Source organism: Mirounga angustirostris, unplaced genomic scaffold (genome assembly GCF_029215605.1).
Source record: "Mirounga angustirostris isolate CCGP_5_RB_7025 unplaced genomic scaffold, mMirAng1.0.hap1 SCAF_3, whole genome shotgun sequence".
In the NCBI taxonomy this organism is placed as follows: Eukaryota; Metazoa; Chordata; class Mammalia; order Carnivora; family Phocidae; genus Mirounga; species Mirounga angustirostris.
The window spans coordinates 59255832-59281805 of NW_026991711.1; the positions used below are offsets into that span (position 1 = coordinate 59255832).

General features: G+C 39.9%; 1 long non-coding RNA gene and 1 other non-coding gene across 3 annotated transcripts in view; both read left to right on the forward strand.

Moving 5' to 3' along the window:
- The window catches only part of LOC123839697 (uncharacterized), a 137978-nt gene that overhangs the window by 82771 nt on the left and 29233 nt on the right, over positions 1–25974 (forward strand). The window contains exon 7 of one of the 2 annotated variants that reach the window (XR_010410018.1): positions 13349–13481. The exons of the other annotated variant lie outside the window; for it this stretch is intronic. This is a non-coding gene — a long non-coding RNA (uncharacterized LOC123839697). Of the gene's footprint in view, positions 1–13348; positions 13482–25974 lie in introns of those variants that run through there. 2 annotated transcript variants of the gene reach the window in all.
- On the forward strand, positions 8984–9090 carry LOC123840045 (U6 spliceosomal RNA). The gene has a single exon (XR_006789868.1). It is a non-coding gene; the product is annotated as a U6 spliceosomal RNA (small nuclear RNA).

The following is a 25974-nucleotide window of genomic DNA, read 5'->3' on the forward strand; positions in this document are numbered from 1 at the left end:
AAATAAATAAAATCTTAAAAAAAAAAAAAAAAAAAAAAAAAAGAAAAGTTGATAGAATCCTAAATTTTTCTCTTTTGATTCCATTAGTCCATCCAAGGAAGATTTGTCTCAAAAATTATTTTAGCATACTATATGAAGGACATTCTAATTCACCTAAATAGAATGAGTCAGTATTTTCCAATGACAGTTTACTTACTGTAAGCATACTAATTCTTTTTATTTGAAGGCCATTATTAATTTGCTGCTACATGGTGAGGCTGATATCCTCAGCCTACCTTTGGTGGGTTAAACTAACTACCCTTTATTCATCACTTACTTATGTCTTCAACTGCTTACTGGCCTTCCCCATTTTGATTTTCTGTTGTCAGCTCCAATTTAACATGTCAAAACAGGAAATCATTTTTTTTTTTAAGATTTTTATTTATTTGACAGAGAGAGACACAGCGAGAGAGGGAACACAAGCAGGGGGAGTGGGAGAGGGAGAAGCAGGCTTCCTGCGGAGCAGGGAGCACGATGCGGGGCTTGATCCCAGGACCCTGGGATCATGACGTGAGCTGAAGGCAGACGCTTAATGACTGAGCCACCCCAGAAATCATTATTTTTTACCTGTAAACTACCTCTTTCTTCTGGGCATACTTTTTTTCTTGATGGTACCATCATTTTTCTAGTTACCGGGCTAAAAACTTTGATATTTTATTTTTCTTAATCATTTTCTCCATCAGATCAACAAATCTCTTATATTTCCTTTGTGATGCTTTTGATATTAATTCTTTTCTTCCTTTCCATTTCCATTACCAAGACCTTGGGTTAGACAACGTATGGATAAAATAGCCTCCTGGATCATCCTGCTATCAGTTTCTCCTCTTTTTTTCTATGAATGACTATGAATATTTTAGTTTGAATCATTCAGACATCAATACCAAGTCCATACTCTTTATCAGAGTTGCCATGGCTCCTCATGGTATGCCACCTGATCACCACTCTAACTCAAATCTTGTCTACTCTACTGCTTTGCTCTAGTTATGTGGGAAAAATGCAATTTTCTGTCTAGCCCTTCCCTCTCTGACTTCTAGAATTTTTTTATTGTGGTAAAATATACATAATGCATACATGTATAGTAATGTATACATTATTTTATACCAAATGTATAAAATTTGCCTTTTTAACAATTTTGGTAAACTCGGTAAATTTTTGTAAAAATATACAGTTCAGCAGCATTAAGTACATTCATATTGTTGTGTAACCATTGACACTATCCATCTTCTGAACTTTCTAATCTTCCCCAAATGAAATTCTATACCCATTGAACAATAACTCTCTATAAACCCCTCCCCCAACCCCTGACAACCACTGCCATCATTCTACTTTATGTCTCTGTGAATTTGACTATCTCACATACGTGGGATTACATATTTGTCCTTTTGTGACTGGCTTATTTCACTTAGCATAATATCTTAAATGTTCATCTATGTCATAGCGTGTGTCAGAATCCTTTTTAAGGCTGCATAATATTCCATTGTGTGTATATATCACAGTTTGTTTATCCATTCATCCATCGAGGGACATTTGTAGTTTTTGCTCTTTTAACATATCCTACTAATCACAAAGGATTAATCTTCTACACCTTACTTCAGTCATATTACTTGACTGCTCAGAAGTCTTCAGTGAGTTCCTTTTTACAGGTAGGATCAAGTATAGCATTCATAGCCTAACATCCATGGCTCTCCCCAGTGGGTCCTGACCTATGTATAGAATATTATTGCCCATTATTAATCTTCCAACATTTGTTCATGAAACAAATCTTTTTTATTATTTTTTATTATTTTTATTATTTTTAAAGATTTTATTTATTTTTGACAGAGAGAGAGAGCACAAGCAGGGGGAACAGCAGAGAGAGTGGGAGAAGCAGACTCCCTGCTAGAACAGGGAGCCCGATGCGGGGCTCGATCCCAGGACCCTGAGATCATGACCTGAGCCGAAGGCAGGCGCTTAACCGTCTGAGCCACCCAGGCGCCTCCACAAATATTTTTTAAATGCCTAGTATGTGTTGGTCCTGAGATAGGTGCTGCCAATCCAGCATTAAACCAAATAGACCTGGTCCCTTGTCTCATAGAACTGACCTCAGAGCTAAGTGATTCCTTCATTCACGCCAGAATGCTCTCCCCTTTCACTTTGGAAGCTGGCTACTTCACCCAACATGAAATTGCTAAGAACCATTAGGTGACCAACTTGCCAAAAGCTAATTCTCTAGTAATCGTTTGATCAAAAGAGGAACTTCCTGAAATACAGAGTTTTTCTAAAAAAAATTATTTTGCCCTGGTGTCACTGAGGCTCTTTTCCTGAGATATATTTTGGTCAAATGCTGTTTAATATCACCTTTGCCTGTGTTTCACATTGTAGACCCTGAGAATTCCTAGAACACTTAACACTTTCTATAGAATGATTAAGTTTTTAACACGAATTTTTGTCTTAATTATTATTGCCTCTGTCCCTGTTGCTTCTGCCCCTAACTGTGCCCCTGTATTGACCTGGTGCAGTGGCTTTGACAAATTGTCCTATCTAAGGTATTTGTCAGATGATTGCTCAGTGAATTGGATATTCATTGAATTAGTCATTAGGGGGCCAATCATATGACAAATCAGTTTCCAAAAAATTTTAAAATGTCTTCTCTCCCTTGTAAGAAATCAGAGGGAAGCATTTTCTTCTGTTTTTCAGGGTCTGTCCTCTCTAGTTGAACCATAGTATTTTTTGTTATTTCTGTTGATTTGTCTTTACAGTGTCCTTCTTATGATATCTTGTGATCAGAACCAATAGTTGGTTGGTTAACCATGAGAATTTGGGGGGAAATAGAAAATCATACAGACACATTTTTAAAAATAAAACATATTTAATGTACATTTTATCAGCCAGTCTTTCAGTGGAAGGTCGAGGCATTTTCTTTGCAAATGGGCCAACTGATTATTCGTATCATCTCTCTTACATAAACCATACTCATAATGAATCACCTATGATTTCCAGTTTCATGTTTTTAAAATAAGAGCAAGATTTTAAAGACACTTGTGCTGTAATGAGTGCAGAATCCTTGTACATTTTCATTATTCTTCCCTGTCATGAACAGTTTCACTCATACTCAGTTTAAGAGCAGATTTTCTTAGTAACTCATCTTTATTGATTCTTTAAAAGAATTCAGTTTGCTTTTTCAAAGAAACATAACTCTCTTTGTTGTCATATTTCATCAGATAATATAAATATTTAATTGAATTATATAATTATAATCATAAATACAAGTGGCACAACTTCACTCCTTTGGAAAGCCTAACATGTGGTTGGTGGGAGTAGAAGACTGCAGGCATGTGGCGGAGGAGACTGCTGGCTGTGAGCACCGGGTGTGCCGTGGTGTATCAGCTGGTAGGTTTTCCTGAGGACAGGAAATGTAGTCTTTAGTGCAGTTTGGCTAGAAGGGCTTTTACTGTATTTGTTCATTCTTACAGACAAAGGTGTGTGTGTGTGCTTACTATCTTATAATGAAGTAGGAGCTGAGGAGGGATCTGTCAGGAATTGGTATGGGGAACTGCGCAAATCCTTCTGATTCAAATGATAGGAAAAGGGAACTTCTACATTTGATGTAAATTTATCAGATGTATCAGAGATCTAGCACCGAGGGGAATGAGGGTGGAGAGACTGAAGAAGACAGGGTCTCAGACTGTCACGACTGGCCACTTTATCTCCAGGTAGATGGATTTTTCCACATGGATCATCTCTGCCAAGAAGTCCTACCATGCAAGGCCCAGCCAGGGATTGCAGCCCCCTATGAGGAAAGCCTCTCGGTGGGCTTCATCTGACTGCCCACTTTTTGGCCCTCATCGTCCATGTAAAGGTGTGCTGGTGGTGCTCTGTCAGGGTCTCCTCTGCGTACTTCCATACATATGTGTGGAAAGGAATCATGTGTGGGGGTAGGAGGTGGACGCTCCCTTTTTAGTTTCCAGTATTATTGCAGTGCTGCTCAGTGTTCATACCATTAAAAGTTATCCTTCCTAATCAGACTTACGACAATGGAGTAATAATATTGTCAGTTATTTTGTGCCATGCTTTATGGTGTTAGCGTGGTTTATTGCTTTATTTAATGAGATAAATAACTGGACTGCTTGAAAGTGGTGTTTTTTGAACAAAGCATTAACTGAGGTGAGAAAGGAGTTGTCTTCTACTTTCTGTTCTGCCTTGCTTGCAGTACAGTCTGGGTACTTTTTAAATTATCTGTTCCCAGCTTTGTTGCATGAAGGTACAGCTACATCAGGACATTAGCTTGTTGGTGCTCACTGTTACTTTTTTTTTTTTCTCTTTTAATAGATACAGCTTTTGACAGAAAAGAAAGATAGACCAATAGACAATGTTAAGGAGAGCACAGACCCTAATCTCAGTCTTGAGGACAGCTTTTGGAAAATAGTGGCTGGGATTTCCTTGTCTATGCTCTTGTTTTCTGACTGCCCAAATCTGCATTGTCACAGATGGGCACATTTTTGCTAGATTAAGGAAAAGATGAATTCTGTGGCTTTGGAACAATGTTTTCTTCAATTGTCTAACCACAGGCAGAATAAGGTCTTTTTGAGAAAGGGAAACTGGACTACAGGCATCTTTCTTCCATTAAAAGATGAAATGGATCTTCAGTCAGCCTCACCACATACAACTCTTGCTTTATGTTAACATGCGTTGAAATCTTATAGACTCTGTCCTCGATCTCTGTACTTGAAAATCTCTTGTAATACTATAAATTACCCTTACTGGCTTCTTTTTTTTAAGCTCTGGTGAATAATCCATGTGTTCTCAAGTTTCTGTTCTAAAAATGTCCCTCCAGGGACCTGCAGTGAAAACGAGGTGTTGTTTTATGTTGTTTGAACACTGCGTGAACCCGCTCCTTGCTTTGATTTTGGAAGCTGACCATATCTGAGGCGGTTCTCCTAGCCTACAGCTGTGCCAGATTCTCTTCTTCTCTTCATAGCCTCCAGGTCTAGGAGCCTCTGCTTGCATGAAGGTGGGGTAAGAAGTGTGACCCGCTGTAAGGAAAAGCTGAAGCTTACTCACCCAGGGAAGCAGTGAGCCTCGATAAAAATGGCACTGGAAACGATCCCCCTTTAAGACCGTCAAACACGAGAAATGCTCAACAGAATGCTGTGCATATATTAGGCACTCAGTCAATATTTGTTGAATGAACAGATGAATGCAGCAGAGGGTGGTAGTCATGCTATTTTCAGTTCAGCCTCTCTGGTGGCAGCTTTCATCTCTAGCTACTCTTTTTATTCTTCACTTGCCCTCTTGCCATCCCATTGCTGCTCTGTCCTTTCTTCTCTAACCAGGAGAAAAGACAAGGGCTAGTCTGGGAATCACATTCTTAGGCAGGACTGGGCTGAAGGCAATTAAAGCTCACAGACCGAAGGGGCTTCAGAGCCAGCTTCTCTCAACTGCAGACATAGACACCTGCCTCTACTGTCCTGTCCTGATGCTTGACTGGTGGGATGGTCCTAGGTGGTCAAAAGAAGTTCATAGAATATTGACTTTTCAGGGTCCAGGTTGGGTTTCTAATGTTTTATAAACCAAGGAGTTTAATTAGCTGTGTTCACACCACATATCTTTATTCCAGCATACTGTGGATGAGTTGCACGCTCTTGACTCTCGAAATGGGAAGTGTCCTCCTCTAACTTCTTAGCTTTACAGAACATGGTTTGTGTCTGTTACCATTGTCATTTCTGGCTTTCCTATGGCCACAACTATCTGTTAAGTCAGTGGAAAACAGACTGTGGTTTTTCTTAGATATTTTCTTAAACTCCTTTGGGGCAGTGTCTACTCTGGAGGCAGTTTTTCCTTTCTCCACCTTTAGGATAATTCTGAGAATCTAAGGAAAAATTGGTATCTTTTGGACTTTCAGCCAAGTGTATTTGCTGGCCAGGCTAAACATTCAAGCAGATTTAGAGTGAGTGACACTGAGTCTTCAGTTACAGGGTGAAGTTCACCACTTTGATGTGTCTTCTTTCCCATTGTGTTTTTTTTTTTTTCTTCTAAATAGAGTGGAATCCTATCAAATGTATACTTAGCTTAAACAAATACAATTATGCTTAGATAACTTTGTTTTCTACTGCAATCAGTAAATGTTTGCCTTGGGGCACACAGAAGATGATAGAAAAGAACCTGCTATTCCCTTGATTGTCTTAATTCCCATGTGGTGCTCATGGTCTTAACTTTTCATTGTGCCGAGAGTGTGATTCTAATATCGATTGTACAACAGATTGTTGTTACCACATAGTCTCTAAATAGAAGTTAGGTCCTTGGTCTCAACCAAAGCCATGGTTATCTGTTCCACCTTTGCAGGAAAATTTGGATATGTTGGACTGAACTGAGAGACTGTGTGTCTCCAACATGGTACATTCCTTAGGGATTTTCACGGGTAATTTTGGTGATATGTAATTTTAGCCCTAAGTGCTCACTTCAGAATCTGTCACCTACAATAATACACCACAGTAGTGTCTGATTTGTCTTTATGGTGCCTTTTGTGATAAATAATTCACATTCTGGTAACATTCTGCATTTTTTTAATTTAAAGTGCTTTTTAGTCTTTTTAGGTAGTGAGGATATAGTTTGAGCTGGTATTTGTTGTCTTCTCTAACTGTGCTATATAAGGTCTATGTAACCTTTTTGTTGATCTGGGACATTACGGAAATTTAGAACCATGCCTGGAGCCAAAATGTTGGACACATCCCAGTTTGCTTTTTTAGAGCTGATTGATGGATGCTGTATGCCACAAGATACTAAGAGTCATAAAAATAAGCTTAGATTTCTGAAAGATAAACACCAAAAACACCAAAGCTCAATCCTACTGTTCTTGATAATGACCCACACTGTTAATTGTAGATTGTAAGTTGTTGTAGTAATAGGGAAGGTCTGCCCTGATTGGGAATTGGGAAAGATGTTGGAATCTGAAGATGGCCTTTGTCTAAATACAGTGAAACTCACACAAAGCCAGGCTTCCTTGTACGGCAACATTCAACAACAGTCTAACTCGAGAAACCTTGAAGAATGATGGAAATATTTACTCTTAAATTTTATTTTTAAGGGATTTCAGATAGAAAAATCATACAGAAATCTTTCTAAAAATTCCCTTTACACTTCTTTCTTTCTTTTTTTTTTTTTAAGATTTTATTTATTTATTTGAGAGACAGAATGAGATAGAGAGAGAGAGCATGAGAGGGGGGAGGGTCAGAGGGAGAAGCAGACTCCCCGCTGAGCAGGGAGCCCGATGCGGGACTTGATCCAGGGACTCCAGGATCATGACCTGAGCCGAAGGCAGTCGCCCAACCAACTGAGCCACCCAGGCGCCCCTACACTTCTTTCTTTTTCACCAGCTTCTTACACATGGCAACTGCTCTGCCTCAAGTGCACTCGTGGGTGGCGCTGCCGTTCTGCGCCCTCACACACCACACACAGACCCTCTTTGGTGTATGCAGCCTTCTGGAACATGTACTGTCTAGTGCTGGTGGTTTTTCTTGTAAGCATAAGCTACTCTTGCCCCAGAATTCTGGTGAATAAAATCTTCATATCAGTATGAAAGTTTTGCTTTTATTTACTCTTTGATACTGACTTGGGACATACTGCTTGCTCTCACGTTGATATAATATGTTCAGTCAAGTTGTCTAAGACCCTGACAATCAGACCAATCTGCCTTGGGTTCATTAAATCAGTGGGGCCACTATAAGGGGAGGTATGTGTACAATTACAGTTACAGCATATAGCAAACAGCAGGCCCAAAGTAGTACTCCTCACTTTGCCTCTTGGTCTCTCCAGAAGGCCATATAGAGGTGGTGGATTTAGATGTAAATGGCTCTGACTGAACGTGGCAGCCCTGAATATGGCGGTAGTGTTGGTGACTGGCTTTCCTTTTTAGTCTGAGTGTGACTTTTATCTCAGATGATTCTTTGAGTTACTACCAGAGTAGGGCATATGGCTGCGGTCTGGGGGAGAGAAAAACAACTAAGTGTACTTGGTATATCTTTATTCTTTACACAACTTTGCTATAAAATTTATACAAGCATCTGTATTAGTCAGGTTCTCCAGAGAAACAGAATCAATGGAATGTATGTGTTTCTCTCCTTCTCTCTCTCTCTCTCTAAAGGGATTTATTATAAAGAATTGGCTTATGCAGGTGGGAGACGGACAAATTCCAAGGTTGAGTTGGCAAATTGGAGACTCAGCAGAGCCATTGGTATAGTTCCATTCTGAAGGCTAGCAGGCTCAAGGCTCAGTAAACATAAAAGCTGATGTTTTAGTTCAGGTCTGAAGGCAGGAGAAAAACTGACATTCCAGCTCGAATGCAGTCAGGCAGAAGGAATTCTCTCTTACTCCGAACTTTTATTCTCTTCTGGCCTTCTACTGATTGGACGAGGCCCATCCACAGTAGAGAGGACTATCTGCTTTACTGAGTCTACCAATTCAAATGTTAATCTCTTCCAGAAACACCCACACCCAGAATAATGTTTGAGTAACTATCTGGGCACTCTGGCCTAGTCAAATTGACACATATATTTATCCATCGCAACATTCATGAAGAATGTAGGAACATATAATTTACAATTCAATTCCCATTTATATGTATGGCTATTACTTGATGGATGTGATCATGCTTTTAGAATTCAGTGAAAGGAAAGGCATAAGAAAATTTTAATGAGATTATTTATTTCCTGTGTTTTTCTCACGGAGTTATATTAATCTGTAGATCTTTTTTCCTCTACTTCATTTAACAACTTATAGACTTTATCTTGCTGTCTTTGGCGTCAAAAAAATGATGTGATAGGTCTTTCCCTGTTCTATGAAAAATGATTCTTTTTTGTCTAAAGAAGGTGCTCATCTTCACACTATAAAGTCTAAATGGTCTACCCACCATAAAAAGAACAGGCCAGAATTTCTGCCTGAAGAATAGCTTTAAAGAAATCCTGTGGTTGTGCTCACTTGGGCAGCATATGTACTGACACTGGAACGATACAGAGAAGATTAGTACGCGGCCTGAGCAAGGGTGACATGCAGGTGTGTGAAGTATTCCATATTAAAAAAAAAAAATAAAGAAAGAAGGAAAAGAAATTCCGTGGCTTTTTTTCCATTAGTTTCAACTAACATGGGTTGTCTCAGAGAAGCTGTGTGAGCTGACTCACCTCAGTATGATTCCTGTTGGGTTTTGTATTACCAGCTTTCTTCACCTGAGAATTTGACTAAGAGAGAAGTCTGTCAGCAGATTACAGCTTGATCCAGTTGGTGGTTATTTGGGCCACAGCATGGGGAAATATCTGGGGGGGTTGGGAGGGCCTTCTAGGTGTGAGGCTCTTTCTTGCAGAGGTGGTTTATACAAGAGGCATGGAGAGGTAGCTCCTAATTTTCTTTTCTTTTTTTTTAAAAAGATTTTATTATTTATTTGACAGAGAGAGACATCGTGAGAGAGGGAACACAAGCAGGGGGAGTGGGAGAGGGAGAAGCAGGTTTCCCGCCGAGTAGGGAGCCCGATGTGGGACTTGATCATGACCTGAGCTGAAGGCAGACGCTAAATGACTGAACCACCCAGGCGCCCCAGCTCCTAATTTTCTTAATACAATCAACTGGGAGGAAAAATTTGCTGTAATGTATTACTTCTGTGGTAAACCTTCTCAGAGATCTCTGGCCTAAAAGAAAGACTCAATAGAAATACTGACTTTACTTGAAGTCTATGGGTCATTTTTAAAAAGTTTTTATTTTATTTTATTTTAAGATTTTATTTATTTATTTGACAGAGAGAGAGCACAAGTAAGGGGGAGTGGCAGGCAGAGGGAGAGGGAGAGGCAGGCTCCTTGCTGAGCAGGGAGCCCGATCTGGGGCTCAATCCCAGGACCCTGGGATCATGACCTGAGCCAAAGGCAGACACTTAACTGACTGAGCCACCCATGCATCCCCAAAAGTTTTTATTTTAGTTTCAATTAGTTAACATACAGTGTTATATTAGCTTCAGGTGTGCAATATAGTGATTCAACACTTCCATATAATACCCAGTGCTTATCACAACAAGTGCCCTCCTTAATCCCCATCACCTATTTCACCCATCCCCCCCAACCCCCTCCCCTCTTCTAACCATCAGTTTGTTCTCTATAATTAAGAGTCTATTTCTTGCTTTGTCTCTCTCTGTCTTTTTTTCCCTTTGCTCATTTGTATTGTTTCTTAAATTCCACATATGAGTGAAATCATACGGTATTTGTCTCTGACTGGTTTCTTTCACTTAGCATTATACTTTCTATCTCCATCCATGTTGTTGCAAATGGCAGATTTCATTCTTTTTTTGGTGGTTGACTCATATTCCATTGTATATATATATACCACCTCTTTATACATTCATCAGTTGATGGACACCAAGCTGCTTCCACATCCTGGCTATTGTAAATAATGCTGTTATAAGCATAGAGGTGCATGTATACCTTTGAATTAATGTTCTTGTATTCTGTGGGTAAATACCCAGTAGTGCAATTGCTGGATCATAGCATAGTTCTATATTTAACTTTTTGAGGAACCTCCACACAGTTTTCCAGAGTGCTGCAGCAGTTGGGATTCCCACCAACAGTGCAAGAGGGTTCCTTTTTCTCCACATTCTCATCAATACCTGTTGTTTCTTGTGTTTTTGATTTTAGCGATTCTGACAGGTGTGAGGTGATACCTCATTGTAGTTTTGATTTGCATTTCCCTGATGATAAGTGATGATGAGCATCTTTTCACGTGTCTCTTGGCCATCTGTATGTCTTCTTTGGAGAAATGTCTGTTCATTTAAAAAAAAGAGATTTATTTACTTATTTGAGAGAGAGAGCACATGCAAGTGCGGGGAAGGGCAGAGGGAGAGGGGAAAAAAAATCCGCAAGCAGGCTCCCTCAATCCCAAGACTCTGAGATCTGACCTGAGCCAAAAATCAAGAATAAGATGCTTAACCAAATGAGCCACCCAGTTGCCCCTTCTGCCCATTTTTAAATTGGATTATCCCTTTTTTAGATCTTGATTTGTGTAAGTTCTTTATATATTTTGGATACTGACCCTTTATTGGATATATCATTTGCAAATATCTTTTCCCATTTGGTAGGTTGCCTTTTAGTTTTATTGTTTTCTTTACTGTGCAGAAGCTTTTTATTTTGATATAGTCCCAAAAGTTCATTTTTGCTTTTGTTTCCCCTGCCTCAGGAGACATATCTAGAAAGAAGTTGCTATAGCTAGTGTCAAAGAAGTTACTGCCTGTGTTCTCTTTTAGAACTTTTATGGTTTCAGGTCTCACATTTAGGTCTTTAATCCATTTTGAATTTATTTTTGTGTATGGTATAAGAAAGCAGTCCAGTTTCATTCTTTTGCATGTTGCTGTCCATTTCTCAACACCATTTGTTGAAGAGACTGTCCTTTTCCCATTGGGTATTCTTTCCTGCTTTGTTGAAGATTAATTTACCATATAATTGTGGGTTTATTTCTGGATTTTCTGTTTTTTTAAAGACTATTTATTTTAGAGAGAGAGAAAGAGAGTGCGAGCAGGGGGGGAGGGGCTGAGGGAGAAGGAGAGAGAGAATCTCCAGCAGATCCCCCGCTGAATGTGGAGCCCGATGTAGGGCTCGATCTCACAACCCTGATATCATGACCTGAGCCAAAATCAAGAATGGGATGCTTAACCGCCTGAACCACACAGGCATCCTTGGATTTTCTATTTTGTTCTATTGATCTATATGTCTATTTTTGTGCCAGTACCATACTGTTTTGATTACTACAGCTTTGTAATATAGTTTGAAGTCCTGAATTGTTATGCTTCCAGCTTTGCTTTTCCTTTTCAGGATGGCTTTGGGTATCCATACACATTTTAGGATTGTTGTTCTACTTCTGTGAAAAGTGCTGTTGTTATTTTGATAGGGATTGCATTAAATGTGTAGATTGCTTTGGTTAGTATAGGCATTTTAACAATATTTGTTCTTCCAATCCGTGAGCATGGAACACCTTTCCATTTCTTTGTGTCATCTTCAATTTCTTTCATCAGCATTTTACAGTTTTCAGACTATGGGTCTTTCACCTCTTTGGTTAAGTTTATTCCTAGGTATCTTATTATTGTTGGTACAGTTATAAATGGGATTGTTTTCTTAATTTCTCCTTCTGCTGCTTCATTATTAGTGTATAAAATGCAACAAATTTCCGCATGTTAATTTTTGTATCCTGAGACTATAAATTCATTGATCAGTTCTAGCACTTTTTTGGTGGTCTTTAGGGTTTTCTATACAGAATATTGTGTCATCTGCAAAGAGCGATACTTTTACTTCTTCTTTACCAATTTGAATGTCTTTTATATCTTTTTGTTGTCTGACTGCTGTGGCTAGGACTTCCAGTACTATGTTGAATAAAAGTGGTGAGAGTGGCCATCCTTGTCTTCTTCCTGACCTTAGGGGAAAAGCTCTCAGTTTTTCCCCATTGAGGATGACGTTAGCCGTGGGTTTTTCATAGATGGCCTTTATTATGTTGAGGTATATTCCCTCTAAACCTACTTTGTTGAGGGTTTTTATCATGAATGGATATTGTACTTTGCCACAGGCTTTTTCTGTGTCTATTGAAATGATCATAAGTTCTTATCCTTTTTCTTATTGATGTAATGTATCACGTTGATTGATTTGCAAATATTGAACCACCTTGCAACAGAGGAATAAATCCCACTTAATTGTGGTGAGTTTTTTTTTTTTTAAAGATTTTATTTATTTATTTGAGAGAGAGAGAATGAGAGACAGAGAGCATGAGAAGGAGGAAGGTCAGAGGGAGAAGCAGACTCCCTGCTGAGCAGGGAGCCCGATGCGGGACTCGATCCCGGGACTCCAGGATCATGACCTGAGCCGAAGGCAGTCGCTTAACCAACTGAGCCACCCAGGTGCCCTGTGGTGAGTTTTTTAATGTACTGTTGGATTCGGTTTGCTAGTATTTTATTGAGGATTTTTACATCTCTGTTCATCAGGGATATTGCCCATAGTTATCTTTTTTAGTGGGGTCTTTATCTTATGGCCATTCTTTTTGCTGTTCTTTGTCCCTTCAAATCAGACTCTCTGCTTGGTCACCTGACGCTTTTTCCATCCTGTCCCTTCCTCAGTGGTTCAGGACTGGTACAAATGTGCTGTACTTGTCAGACCCTATTTTGGACTGTTCTTCTCTCCTATCTACCGTTTTTCACTCCCAAAGTGTTTCAGACTTGACCTTTGTCTTTCCTTTCTAGGCTTGTGCTTGCCTTTTTGGATCAATGAGAGTTTCCGCTTTTTTGATTCTCTGACTCTTCTCTAATGCTTCTCATTTCTAGGTTTTTGAAACAGACATCTCTTCCAAACCTATTCTGGGGTCTGGAGCCTCACCCTGTGCTAACCTGTCCCGGCTATGGACTTACAGGTAATTTGAGAAGTAGCAAGCTCATTTTATGGATTAAATTTATACATCAAATAAATATATACAAAGAAATAAACATATATAAAATTACTTCATTCCCAAATTATTTTTCTTCCAGACTTCTGCTTGCTAAATCAGAATTTTGCCCTTCTAGGACCTTCATAGTAAATCACTAAGCAAAATGCAAAATCTGCCTCTAATAAAACAGCCTCTAAAATGGATGGGATGGAGGGCTAAACCAAAAGGGGAAAAATAAGAAATTTGAGAAATAAGAGAAATATCTCTTTCAGTATTAATACTTTTTAGATTATATCTCTATATAGTAAGCTCTCAGCATTTTATGGGGCGCACAGGAGTTTAATAACAAAAGTGTTAAATGGTTAAAACATGTAGGAGTAAAACAAAAAAATGTACTATAAGTTGGCTAAATTTTTTAAAAATGTACTATAAGTTGGCCAAAACAAAACAAAACAAAACAAAACAAAACAAAACAAAACATATAGGAGGCCAAGCCTAGTCATTAGCCCTCTTAAGGTATCATGGAATGGTCACTTTGCTCATGGGACTCAAGCAACTCTGTTTTGAAAGCTTTTCTGAATGATAAAACATTGTTAGAAATGAGTGAAATTTTTCTACTACATGTAAACTTTTCATCAGAAGGAATTAAGAATTACTTATCCTCATATAATTGGACTAGGTTTTATTCACTAACAATAAAAAATGGTTATTGCCTTAATTGTTTTCACCCTGGGGCTTGTTAGTCATAAAGCCCTCTAAAAACAAATGAATTTGTAGTGCTTATTTTGACAAGAAGTAAATACAAAGGTAAAGCATAGTTTGTATAGTGTTGTTATCATGACACTCTTGGGCATAATTTATATATAAAGAAAATAAAAAGGCAAACGTAACTTTTAAGCTGATTGCCGGTAAAGAACTTAATTGAAAACAGTTTTCTTCTTTTAAAAAGTGATTTATTTTAAATGTGCTTTAAAGAACAAAGGTCTTATTGATAACCATTTTAAGTGTATTATCTCAATGTGGGATTTAAGTAAAAGGTCAAATCTTACAGAGGTATTTTTGGTATGACTCAGTTCAGATCACAGACAAACTTTATCAAGAAAATGAAATTAGTTAACATTTTCAAGTCTGAGCACTTGTCTGGAGAGGCAGCAACCCCACCCCGCCCCCACCACCACAAATATAGACTTCAAGGAGAGAATTTTGGTTGAGAAACATGGAAAACAAAAAAATTCAAAATGCTATTGTGTAAATGTTCTTTAAGTAAGATAGTATTATATGATGGGAAAAGTACTGGATATGTTTTACTAAAGAATAAACAATTCACATATGTGGTTTTTGCAGTGTGGACAGATGAATCAGATCTTTTCTGCTTAAAGTTATTTGCATATATTCAACATATTCAATTAAAGGACCAATATTTTATTTCAGAAAAGCTAATGTGGTATTTTTAATTTAACATTTAACTCCTGTCCAGTAGTTCATCTTTCACGCCCAGCCCCCTCACCCTCCATCTCTGGAACATCTGTGACTTGCCTTTTTCCTGGATCTCATGTGACTCCTACTATAAGTAGTTTATTGGCCAAATAAGAGTCACACACCCAGTCATAGCAGGGCAGGCTCCATTTGCCGATGGGCTGTGGGACTGGGTGCTCACAATATTTAGTCATTCAGCTCCTTTCCCAAGGAATAAGTCCCAACCATTGAAGTAATTAACCTTTGCCTTTGAACTGGAGGTTCATCAGGGGCAGGGAAGGAAGGGCCTTCTTTTCACTTTCCTTCTCAGTGCTGCAGCTCTCCCTAGCTTCATAAATGACACCTGAAGTGTGTGCTAAGGAAAGAGCAGGTGGGACTCTGGTCCCTAGGAAGCACTACTTGGTAAAAGCTCTGAGCAACCTAAAATATTAAACAATGAGAGTCTCTTATTCCCTAATATTCCCTGATGGGGAACCTTTTTACCATTGGACTTCATTGTCTTTATCCCATTTCCTGCTCTTGAAGTGGCTGAAAGGAAGTGCCTTTCAGGCCAGGAGGTTGGGCAGTAGCTAAGACCTCCAGTTTGCATTCCTGACAATCTCTGCCTTAGATGTGAGTGATACTTCTAGGCTCTTCCTGAATTTCCATTGGATGCTCTGGCAAACAAATGCCAATCTTGACTCTTCCATTTAAAACAGTTCTTCCACTTTGCTATGTGGATTAGAGTTAGAAATTTATGTTTTCCTAGACTTATGTTGTCCTAGACTCTGCTTCCAGCTTGCTATTTTCCATCACTCCCTTCTTCCTTACTAGCAGAACTCTGGTTTCCTTCATATATTGGCAGCAACATGCTGAGTCCTTGGATCCTGACTGGTCTAGGCCAATTGGGATATTTTTCCCAGTGTCCCTTGTAGCTAGAGGTGGCTAAGTAACCTAGTTCTGACCAGTAAGACTTAAGCAACAGAAGTCCCCTGGGAGGAAGGAAGGAAGTGGGGAGGGACAAGAGAAGACAGCTTCCTGGGAAAGTTTTTGTGCTCCTGATAAAAGGGTACAGAAACTGCTGGGCTTTTTGCTCCTTTGTCTTGGCTTGAATGCAAATGTATTGCCTAGAGCTGGGGCAGCCATTTTGTGACCATGAAGTACAGGCCTGAATGCTTGTTATATGAGAAAAATATACCCCCACCCACATAAGCTTCTGTCACTGGAGGATTCCATTACGTGGCCCAGAATTTCTAATTGATACACACAAAAATTCTAAGATGTGCAAAGAAAATATATTTCTTTCTATTTTTTGTAACTGATTTTACCTTCTTCCTGAGTTTTCAAGGTTGGAAATGATGGTAGAGTAGGTGGTAGTAGACATTAACATTTATCAATTAGTGATAATTTATTTTGGGTAAGTGACCCAGTTCGATTTTCCTTCCACTTCCCCTGTACCTCTCTAAGATGACATTTGGGGGAAATGGGTAGGGGTTCTTAAGCAATGGTATGCTCATCTGGCTTGCACTGGCTTATCAGAATTGATTGTTACATTTTGGGGAATTTTGCAAGTCAGTTTTTATATATAGTCTTTATTAACAACTAAGTGATATAAATTTACAATTAAGTAATATTAAAAAGAAAGTAAGACTCAAAACTCATCACTTCCTAATTATTGAACCACATTTGAAGTTATTTATGTTTACAGTATCTGTAAATGGAAATACTATATAATAGTACACTGCCGTGTATCTCATCTCTTCCCAACTCCAAGTTCAATGGTGTGATGTTGGTAGCTTGAAGTCTGCCTTGGTGGGAGTATTCACACCAAAGAAATCTCCAGGTGCTAGAATGTAGGACTTTGGAGTAGGGCTTTTCCTCTCTGAAGAGTCTCTTGTTAAACATTTACTGGAGAACCACTGGTCTTAAGTGACTTTAAGTTCTGAGCAGAGAGGAGGCTTCATTTCCACACACACTTAGGCCTTTGTGCTCCCCTCTGTTCTCCACGACAGTGTCACTTATTGGCAGATCACTAATAGTCCTCTGGTATCTGCTTCCTGTGAACTTGGGCTCTCTCATTCTTGGCCCTTATGGTTGGTCTTCCCTAGATGACTTGACTTCTGGATTCCATCCCTGCCACATGGGAGCTGAGGAAGACTAAGGGGTGTTACCTCAGACTTTATTTCTTCTAATCACATCATTTTTCCTTTCATGAGACTCCTCCATATTGGTGTGGAAGTCATTCTGGGATGAAATTTCCTCCTGGAGTCCCCATAGGAAGTGGGGACAGAAACCCCTCTACTTTTGACTTTTCTCTCAGCCTTTACCTAATAACCTCTCCTGTGGGGTTTAGGCCTAAGGCAAAAAAACCATGCCATGCTCTCTCCTTGGTTATGTCTCTTATTTGAGGTCACCATTCACTGTAAAGTTTAATTTCCATTTCTGGTTGGTAGGAAATGTTTCTAAATCCTGTTCTCTTTCCTGAGGAAAGAGTTGGTTTTTCCCTTTCTCTGAGGCCATAATGGTGGGAAGGCTGTATAAAAGCTGAATAGGAGAGACTGAATTAAAAATACAACTGTAGGCATAAAAATTATCTCCATCATGCTTATTCGTATGAGTCATCCTGCCCAGCCTTTCACTTCTCAGAACTCCATTAACTACTCCAAGGCTCCACAAATCTGAGAGTAAGGACTGAGGTGAAGAATAATAAACAAACATTTGTCACTGAAAACAAATGTGTAGTTGCAAATGTGTAGTTGATATATCAGTACTTAAAAAGATATCTTTTGCAATTAATAAAATCCTTGAATTCTTTTGGGTACTAGAAATAAAATTGGAGGTAAAAAGGAATAAATTGGTCTTTAAGAGGTTAAAATATACTGTTGCAGGGACAAGTTTAGGAACTAGGCAAAGAATATTGCCAATGCTTTGCTATCTCTTGAAACAGCTCTCTCAGTGCCCCTGGCATCTCTGTGTCTTCAACTGAGTCCCAACCATCTGTCAACCAGTCCTCCTTACTATTAATTGTGAATGGCTTAAGATGTCACCACCTTCTTAATTGCATTTGAAACCTTAAATATGCTTTTATTCTTTCTAGTTATAAATAATAATTCATGTTCATGTGAAAATATAGATAATCAAAAGTCATTGAAACTGTTGCCTAGAGACAACCACCATTAATACCATGGGGTGCATCCTTCATTAACCATTCTTCTACAAATTACTTTAAATGGCTGCAGAGCATAGGTCATATTCATTTTAGTCAGTTATAAAAACATATTTATGGCTTAACAATAACTTCAGAACTGTTTACTGACATTCAGAACCTGTTGTCAAGATGGGGAAGATACTTCTGTGGGGGAGGTCTTCCTGGTGCACCTTAAATCACTCCATGCCTTTGTTATTTTGCTTCTCAAACTCAGAAATCTTTTCCTCCTCTTCTACTTCAGTTAAAATCATCCCTGTCTTAAAATCCACTGGAGTTTACCTGTTCAACCTCCTTCAAATTTCCTGCTAATGTTGCTCTTCCCTTTCCCTGAAGCCCTTATTACATGTGTTGCTCACACAGTACTCATTTGTACATTTTCTCAAATTGTTGTCAAACTCCTTGTCTCAGAAATGTTTAGGGCAGAAAGGGCTTTCATGATCACCCAGTCTATTTAAACAGTGAGACCCAGAGATCTTGTTATTACAAAGATTCTATGGCTGGAATTAAATCTCTATTCTCCTGACTTCCAATCCAGCTTTTTACTATCTCAAATTCCACCTCTTTATTTAGAAGCTAGCTAATAAGCTTTAAATGCAAGGAGCCATTATTAGTATATTCTCCATTTTAAGGATGAGGAAACTGAAGCCATAGTTGAGTAATTCAATGTAAGGTCAAACAGTGTGTAATTGGTGGAAACCAGATTGCACTCGGGCCACAGACTCTAGTATTCTTGCTTTTAATGCACATGGGACCAATTTATGGCAATGCCATAACTTCAGGAGAGAGAGTTAGATGAGAACTGAAGACTGGGTATGACACACTGGAAAATGTTGACTTTTTCCAGGGGAACTTTGATATGGGAGCAGGATTGGGAGCAAAATTATGACGTGGTTGTGAATGAAGAGCAGTCACAGGGTGGTGGTTGGAGGAGGAGGTGGAATTGAGGGGAGGCTTGCTTTATTGATTGTTTGGATGGGGAAGATTCAAGAACCAATGAAACATCTCAGAAAGGGAAGGCAAAGATGAGATCAAAATGTAAGTGAAGTGACTGGTCCTGGAAAGGACTAGGATACTTTTTAGACAAGAAGGAAATGGGGAAGATGGGTAGGAATAAAACCTGAAAGGTGGAAGGGATGAAAGTTGTGGATGCCATGTGCTTGCATGTGTGTGTGTGTGTGTTTGGAATTTAGGCAGCAATGTTGTCTTAAGATAAAGGGCTAAGGTTGGAGTAGGGGACTTGAAGAACATGGGACAGCTTTGGAAGTGCTGCTAAAGGGAAACACAACAGAGGAATATTTAGGGAAGAGCAGAGATTGGAGCTCTTAAATTTGTAATTTAGATAATCAACATGGTTTTGTGATTCTCTCCAATAGTACCAGAACTCTCAGAATTGGGGAAATCAGAGAGTTTCTGGGGATTGTCAGGAGAGGGGACAGGGCAACAGGGCAAGAGAATGGAGATGTTGATGAGAACGTTGTTTAAGTGATTGACCAGGAATCATTGTCTGTATTATTGATGGGCTCAGAACTCATTATAGATCTGTCTCATATTTGCTTACATTTTTGTCATGCCTAGTGACAAAGAACATATAGGTGTACATATGCTTTCACATCAAAGTGCAACAGTCTACTTCATTCACTCTCCAGCCCTCCCTGCAGATCTTGGTTCTGGAGAAGAGGGAAGGGAGGTCCCTAATGAAGGTTATATTTTACTTTCCCTCTCATTCAGTGGTAGTGGGTGTATGTTGATGGATGGTAAAGGGAAGATTTTTTTCAGTCACCTATGGAATCCCTAGAGTGCTGAGTCACTGTCTTCAGGATGGAAAGAGACAGCATGTCTTTCAGTTCATGCCAGCAGTGACATCATGGTCAGAGTGTGCTCCTGTTAGATCAAGAGCCCCAAGGGGCTCAAGGGAAAACACAGGGTCTCATTTTTATGAGGCTAACTGGGAATAGCTATGGTTCTTATCAATTGCCACCTGCCATCAGCTGTTTTCTCTCCACCTGGTTCCAAGCAATCTAACACACTTATTAAAAGTTCAAACCAGCACTTACATCACCATCATAACATTGCTTACAATTCTAGGCCTAGAGGATTTTACTAATTTAATCAGTAGTCTGGTGATCAAAGAGAGAGGGTTCATTATGTGGGCATTGAGCCAAGGAAACAGTCTCATGAGGGATTTTGCTGGCATGTCCTCTGGCCACAGGTATGGAAGGAAGAAGTGTCAGGAAGAGTTGCTAAGCTGGGAGTAAAGGCAGGGGTGGGTTGGACATTTGATGAGGTGGAGGAAGAGGTTTAATGGGAGAGGTAGCAAGGTAAGAATGTAGGGTCAGAGAGCAGGATTTTCAGGTTTACATTTTAGATGCATTCTGAGGCAGTGTTGTAAAGAGAGGAGCACATGAACTTGGGAGTCTGACCAGCATGTTTTAGAATCCCAGTCCCTGCTATCTCTAAATAGGGGTGCTATAGCCTACTGATAGGTCTGTTGTGATGGTTACAGATAATGATGCAAAGTTACAGCCATGGTGCCTGGCATTCTGTGAATACTGAGGAAGTCAGATTGGCTAGGTCATGGATACGAACACTGAAGTTACCCAGATGTTGGCAAGACTCTGGGAGAGAGAAAGACTTAGAGCCAGATGCCAAGGCCTTCAGGCATCCTGGGGGAGAGGATGGAAGAGGATGGTATTACAGAATAGCACATGCTTCAAAGAAGAGGATCTTTAGGAAAGACAGCAACAGTGGTTTGGAAAAGACAATGGAGAGTGAGGGGGATGGCCTTTTCATGGCATGGGCCTAGAGGAATTGTTCCCTCCAAGTCACTCAAAGGTTTTTCTACTGCTGAATCCTAGGGCCAATCCATACTCATCCTGCCTCTCAGTGTTTCTTCTTCTTCCTCCCTTCCCCTCCTCTCATGAATGAAGACATGGTGGTCATTGCTCCTTTCTCTAAGACCTCCTTCCTTGCTGGTCTTCCCCAGGTGAAATCTATCCAGGACTATTATGAATTTGTGTAGTTGACTTACCTGCTTGGTATAGAAGAAGGATCAGGGCGCCTGGGTGGCTCAGTTGGTTAAGCGACTGCTTTCGGCTCAGGTCCTGATCCTGGAGTCCCGGGATCGAGTCCCACATCGGGCTCCCTGCTCGGCAGGGAGCCTGCTTCTCCCTCTGACCCTCCTCCCTCTCATGTGCTCTCTCTCTCTCATTCTCTCTGTCTCAAATAAATAAATAAAATCTTTAAAAAAAAAAAAAAAAAAAAAAAAAAAGAAGAAGGATCAAAGGCTGTGACTATATTCAACTTACTCATTACCCTGTTCCCCACAGATACTTTCTTCGGCAAAAACACTACTCCTTTTGGCTAGAGCAGGTGTCCCTCACCCCTGCCTCCCTTTCTTGCTCCTCCTTCTTTCTCTTCCTTCCCCAGCCCCCTCTTTTAAGCTCCCTGTCTTGGTGACCTGTACCTTCCATTAGGCAGTGCTGCTCACATCCTTTGGAGGGGGAGATTCTGTCCCTCATCCTTTTTTGTGTCTTTGCACTTCATCAGGTTTGTTGTGGTGCCATTGCTGGGGGTTGGGGTGGACTCAGGCCTTGTTACATGCAGGAGGCTTGCGGGGTTCTAGAAGTGGAGAACTCAGCAGTCCTTTCTCCCTTGGGGCCTGGGTGTGCTTGGATAAGCATCACTCTGGGGAGCAGTAAGAGTAGCTCTGAAAGTCTGAGTGGGCCCTGTCTTGGCAGAGGCATTCACCTCACTGTTTTGTTTGTCATCAGTAGGATCATTCTGTAAGAGAAGTACATGTGCACATGTGTGTGCGTGTGAAGTTCTTAGAGCTGCCCTGTTTACTGAGAAATAAAACTGAAAACCATAGCAAGCTCAGGTTTATATTCTGAAATCACAGCCGGTCTGATAGAGCCTTAGGTTCATCCACAGCTTTTTTTGTAGTCAGGCACTGATGCACTTTTCCCTTACCGAAGTGAAAAGGCACAGGCAGATTAAGAATTTATGGTAAAACAAACTATTGGAAGCATTATATTCCCTAGAATTTCACACATTTAATTTTGTTATTTTTACTTTTTTACATCAGGCCTTTTAAATCCTGGAAGGAGAGCAGACTTCTGGGGATTATTTTTTTTCTTCTGTTCTGTTTGGAAATAAATTCCCTTGGTGTGACAGTTCAGACAAGCTGTTTGGACTGCCATTGTGGAATGCCCCAAAGGGGGGCAGGGAGGAGGCCTCTTGGTTCTGTGCTTAAGGTGTTGCCTGTGTCGGGATCGTTGCTCATTCATGTCCCGTGGAATATGGTGAAAAGGCACAGTTGGAATCTTACCCACAAGGAATAGCCAGAGTTCTTCAGGCCAAAGTCATGTTTTTAGATTTGGTTAGTTATTTAAACTAGGTTCCAGAGGCTGGGTTCTAGTAGTCACCCCTAGCTATCATTTGAGTGACACTTGAGTACCTACCTGGACCGCCAGGTGTGGCTGGTGGCTCCAGCAGGCTGGCCTGTCTCAGCTACTGAGGTCTGCTTTGGGCATCTAAATGGAAACATTTGCTGTATCTCAGATGGGCTGGCAGATGCTTCAATTTACCACTATATGTTTTTGCTGGAATAATAATACCCCATGTCACAGATGAGGTTTCCCTGCATAGAACAGTGGTTAGAGCAGGAGCCTCTGGGGTTGGTCTGTGTGGGTTTGGATACTGGTCTTATTCCCTCTTAGACAAATCACTTAGCCCTTTCGTGCCTCTGTTTTTCCATTTATCAAAGGGATCATGGCACCCACTTTTTAGCGTTGTTATGAAGATGAAATGAGTTAGCACCTAAAAAGTGCTGAGGGTGGTGGCTGAGACGTGGAAAATCCTCAACAGAGCTGCTATTATTATGACATCTAAAAGTACTTAGGAACCAAGGCTCTTACTAAAGTTCTTACTTTTGTGTTAGGCAAAATGGTGGGACAGGCTAAGTATGATCTCGAGTTCTCTTAAGTAGGCTATCTTTTGTCACTCTTCTCTGCAATCCACTATCCCCACCTCCCCCACCCCCCCGGCCTCCAACTTGGAGTATTGATCCTCTTCTCCCCTCAATAACTCTCAGTGGCTCTCCTGAGAAGCCAGCCACCCTGAGCTGTAAATTTCACAGGATTAAAGTAACACCCAAAATGCATCTTACTGAAATTATTTGCCTCACATTTTGCCAGGTAGAGATTTTTGGTTTATAAACTCCTCAGGCATTTGTTTATCTTATATATATGTTTTTATAAATTGCTTTAGGTATTCAGATTTCTTTCTTCTGAAAGCCTAGCAGAGATCTGATTCTGAAGGCCTGGGGGTTTTGTTTGTGGAGCAAGGGGAGGAAGGAAGGTGCATTTTGGAGTGTGGTTCTCTATAGGAGGGTTGGCTTGGGTAGGATGCTGCAGTTGGGGCTATGGCTAGCATGTGGGCCTCGAGGATCCAAGGGCCAGAGAAAGGAAAGGGGGAGCTGGGTGAGGGTTCAGAAGAGAGGTGAAAGTCTGCCAAAGATAGCAGAGGGGGCAGAGTGACTGTCTTTGCACAGGCTGGGTCAGACCTCAGCTCTTTCACCTAATAGCTCTATGGGCAAGTTATTTCATTTCCTGATGGGGATTTTTCCGTTTTGGGCCCTAATCAAATATCTGATGCTGTTACTTAATTTCAGTAGTTTAACATTTTTTATTTCCAAACAAGAGTAGGAATTTAGAAAGTGAATCCCTTTTAATTTTTAGTGTTTTAAGCCCTTCTTCTTTCTGGTGTTAAAGGTGTGTAGATAAGTTTATTGGTTTTCTAGTGCTTCTATAACGAAGTGCCACAAACTGGGTGGTTTAGAGCAACAGAAATTTGTTGTCTCACAGTTCTGGAGGCCAGAAGTCTGCGGTGAAGATGTCAGCAATGTTGGTTCCTTCTGAGGGCTGTGAGGGAGAAATTTGTTCCATGCTTCTCTTAGCTTCTGGTGGTTGCCTTCTCTCTGTGTGTCTTCACGTTTGTCTTCCTTCTAGGCCTATTTGTCTCCAGGTCCAAGTTTCCCTTTTTATATGGACACCAGTCACGCTGGATTAGAGTCACATTGTGAGGTTCTAAAGTGCTGGGGGTTAGGACTTCATCATATGGATTTTTGGGAGGACCCCATCACAGGACTGTACTGAGTGAGTCTAACATTACCCGCTGGTGCCCCAAAAGCAGCCACTTCTTTCTCATACATTTGACCTAGTGTTCCTGGGCTCATTTGCACACATAATTGTACATTTGAAATTTTGGCATTAAGCAGACTATGGTGGAAGGAAGGGCTTTTCATCTTACCCAGTGGTTTCTATTTGTCTGAGCATGTGGACTGCTGTCAAGAAGAGGGCATCTTATTGGAATAAATTTGGGTCTGCTTACCAGACTTCTGATTTGAAGAGGATGGTTGGTGCCCATTAGAAGCCAAAAGAAGCCAAACAAAACCTAGAACCCCTAGAAAACACTAGTAAGTTTAAGGAAACATGCTGCAGAAAAAAACATGAAAGAACCGTTTGGAAATGTATCTGATTTAATCTTATTATAAACTTCTTACACCAAGAAACTCCTGATGCTCTCTTCTTATTTGGTTTTTTGATTATTGTATATATTTTTATTGGAAACACCTCAAATTCTTTAGGAGGGGGGACAGTCATAAATAAAGACCAAGTTATTTTTTTATAATGATAGAACTTATAAGCAGAAACTTAGTAATTATTTCTGCTCATTATTCATTTTTTCCTTGTAGTTGACTTTGTACATAGGATAAATACTCTGCAACAATAAAGGCCAAGTTTTAAATATTTAGCAAGAGCTTAATCCCTACCCCCCTTATCTACCTTTTCATCTATCTACTTCAAGTTAGTTTTAAAATTGCTGCTTCTTGTAATCAAATCTAAAGGAGCTAGTAATGTGGAAATGTCATATAGGGATTGACAACAAGGGGAGACATAGAGGAATTTTTTTCTCTCACCCCACATAAAACATTATATAGTAGCTTCCTAGAAAATTTGTCTATATGGCTGGTGCTCAGTATACTACTCTGCATGCTTTTTGCATGTAAAACTGTGAATCAACAGATAAAAGTTCTTGTCTCATGTTAATGAAAGTCTGCTTGTGCTTGAAATAAAATCTACTTGATGCTGTTAAGTCATATGATGTCTTTTTATTTTATTTATTTTGTTATTTTCTTAAAGATTTATTTATTTATTTGAGAGAGTGGAGGAGGGGCAGAAGGAGAGGGAGAATCTCAAGCAAACTCCCCGCTGAGCTAGGAGCCCAGTGCAGGACTTGATTGCCTGACCTTGAGATCATGACCTGAGCCAAAATCAAGAGTTGGACACTTAACCAACTTGTCGTTAACTTAGCCAACTTAGCCACCCAGGCACACCATATGTCATTTTATTTTTATTTTTATTTTTAAATTCTTAAAATTTTTTATTTTTATTTTTTTTAAGATTTTATTTATTTATTTGACAGAGACAGAGATAGTGAGAGCAGGAACACAAGCAGTGGGAGTGGGAGAGGAAGAAGCAGGCTTCCCCTCGAGGAGGGAGCCTAATTCTTAAAAATTTTTAAAGATTTTATTTATTTATTTGAGAGAGAGAGGGAGAACACAGAGAGTGACAGGGAGAATCAGACTCCCCACTGAGCAGAGAGCCTGATGTAGGACTCAATCCCAGGACCCTAGGCTCATGACCTGAGCCGAAGGCAGATGCTTAACCGAGCCACCCAGGTACCCAACCATATGTCTTTTTAATCACTCTATTATTTTAGTATAAAGCATAAATTATGTGCATGTGTATGTATCTGTGGCATATACATACTTAGGTGTATTATATGTATATATCATAAAG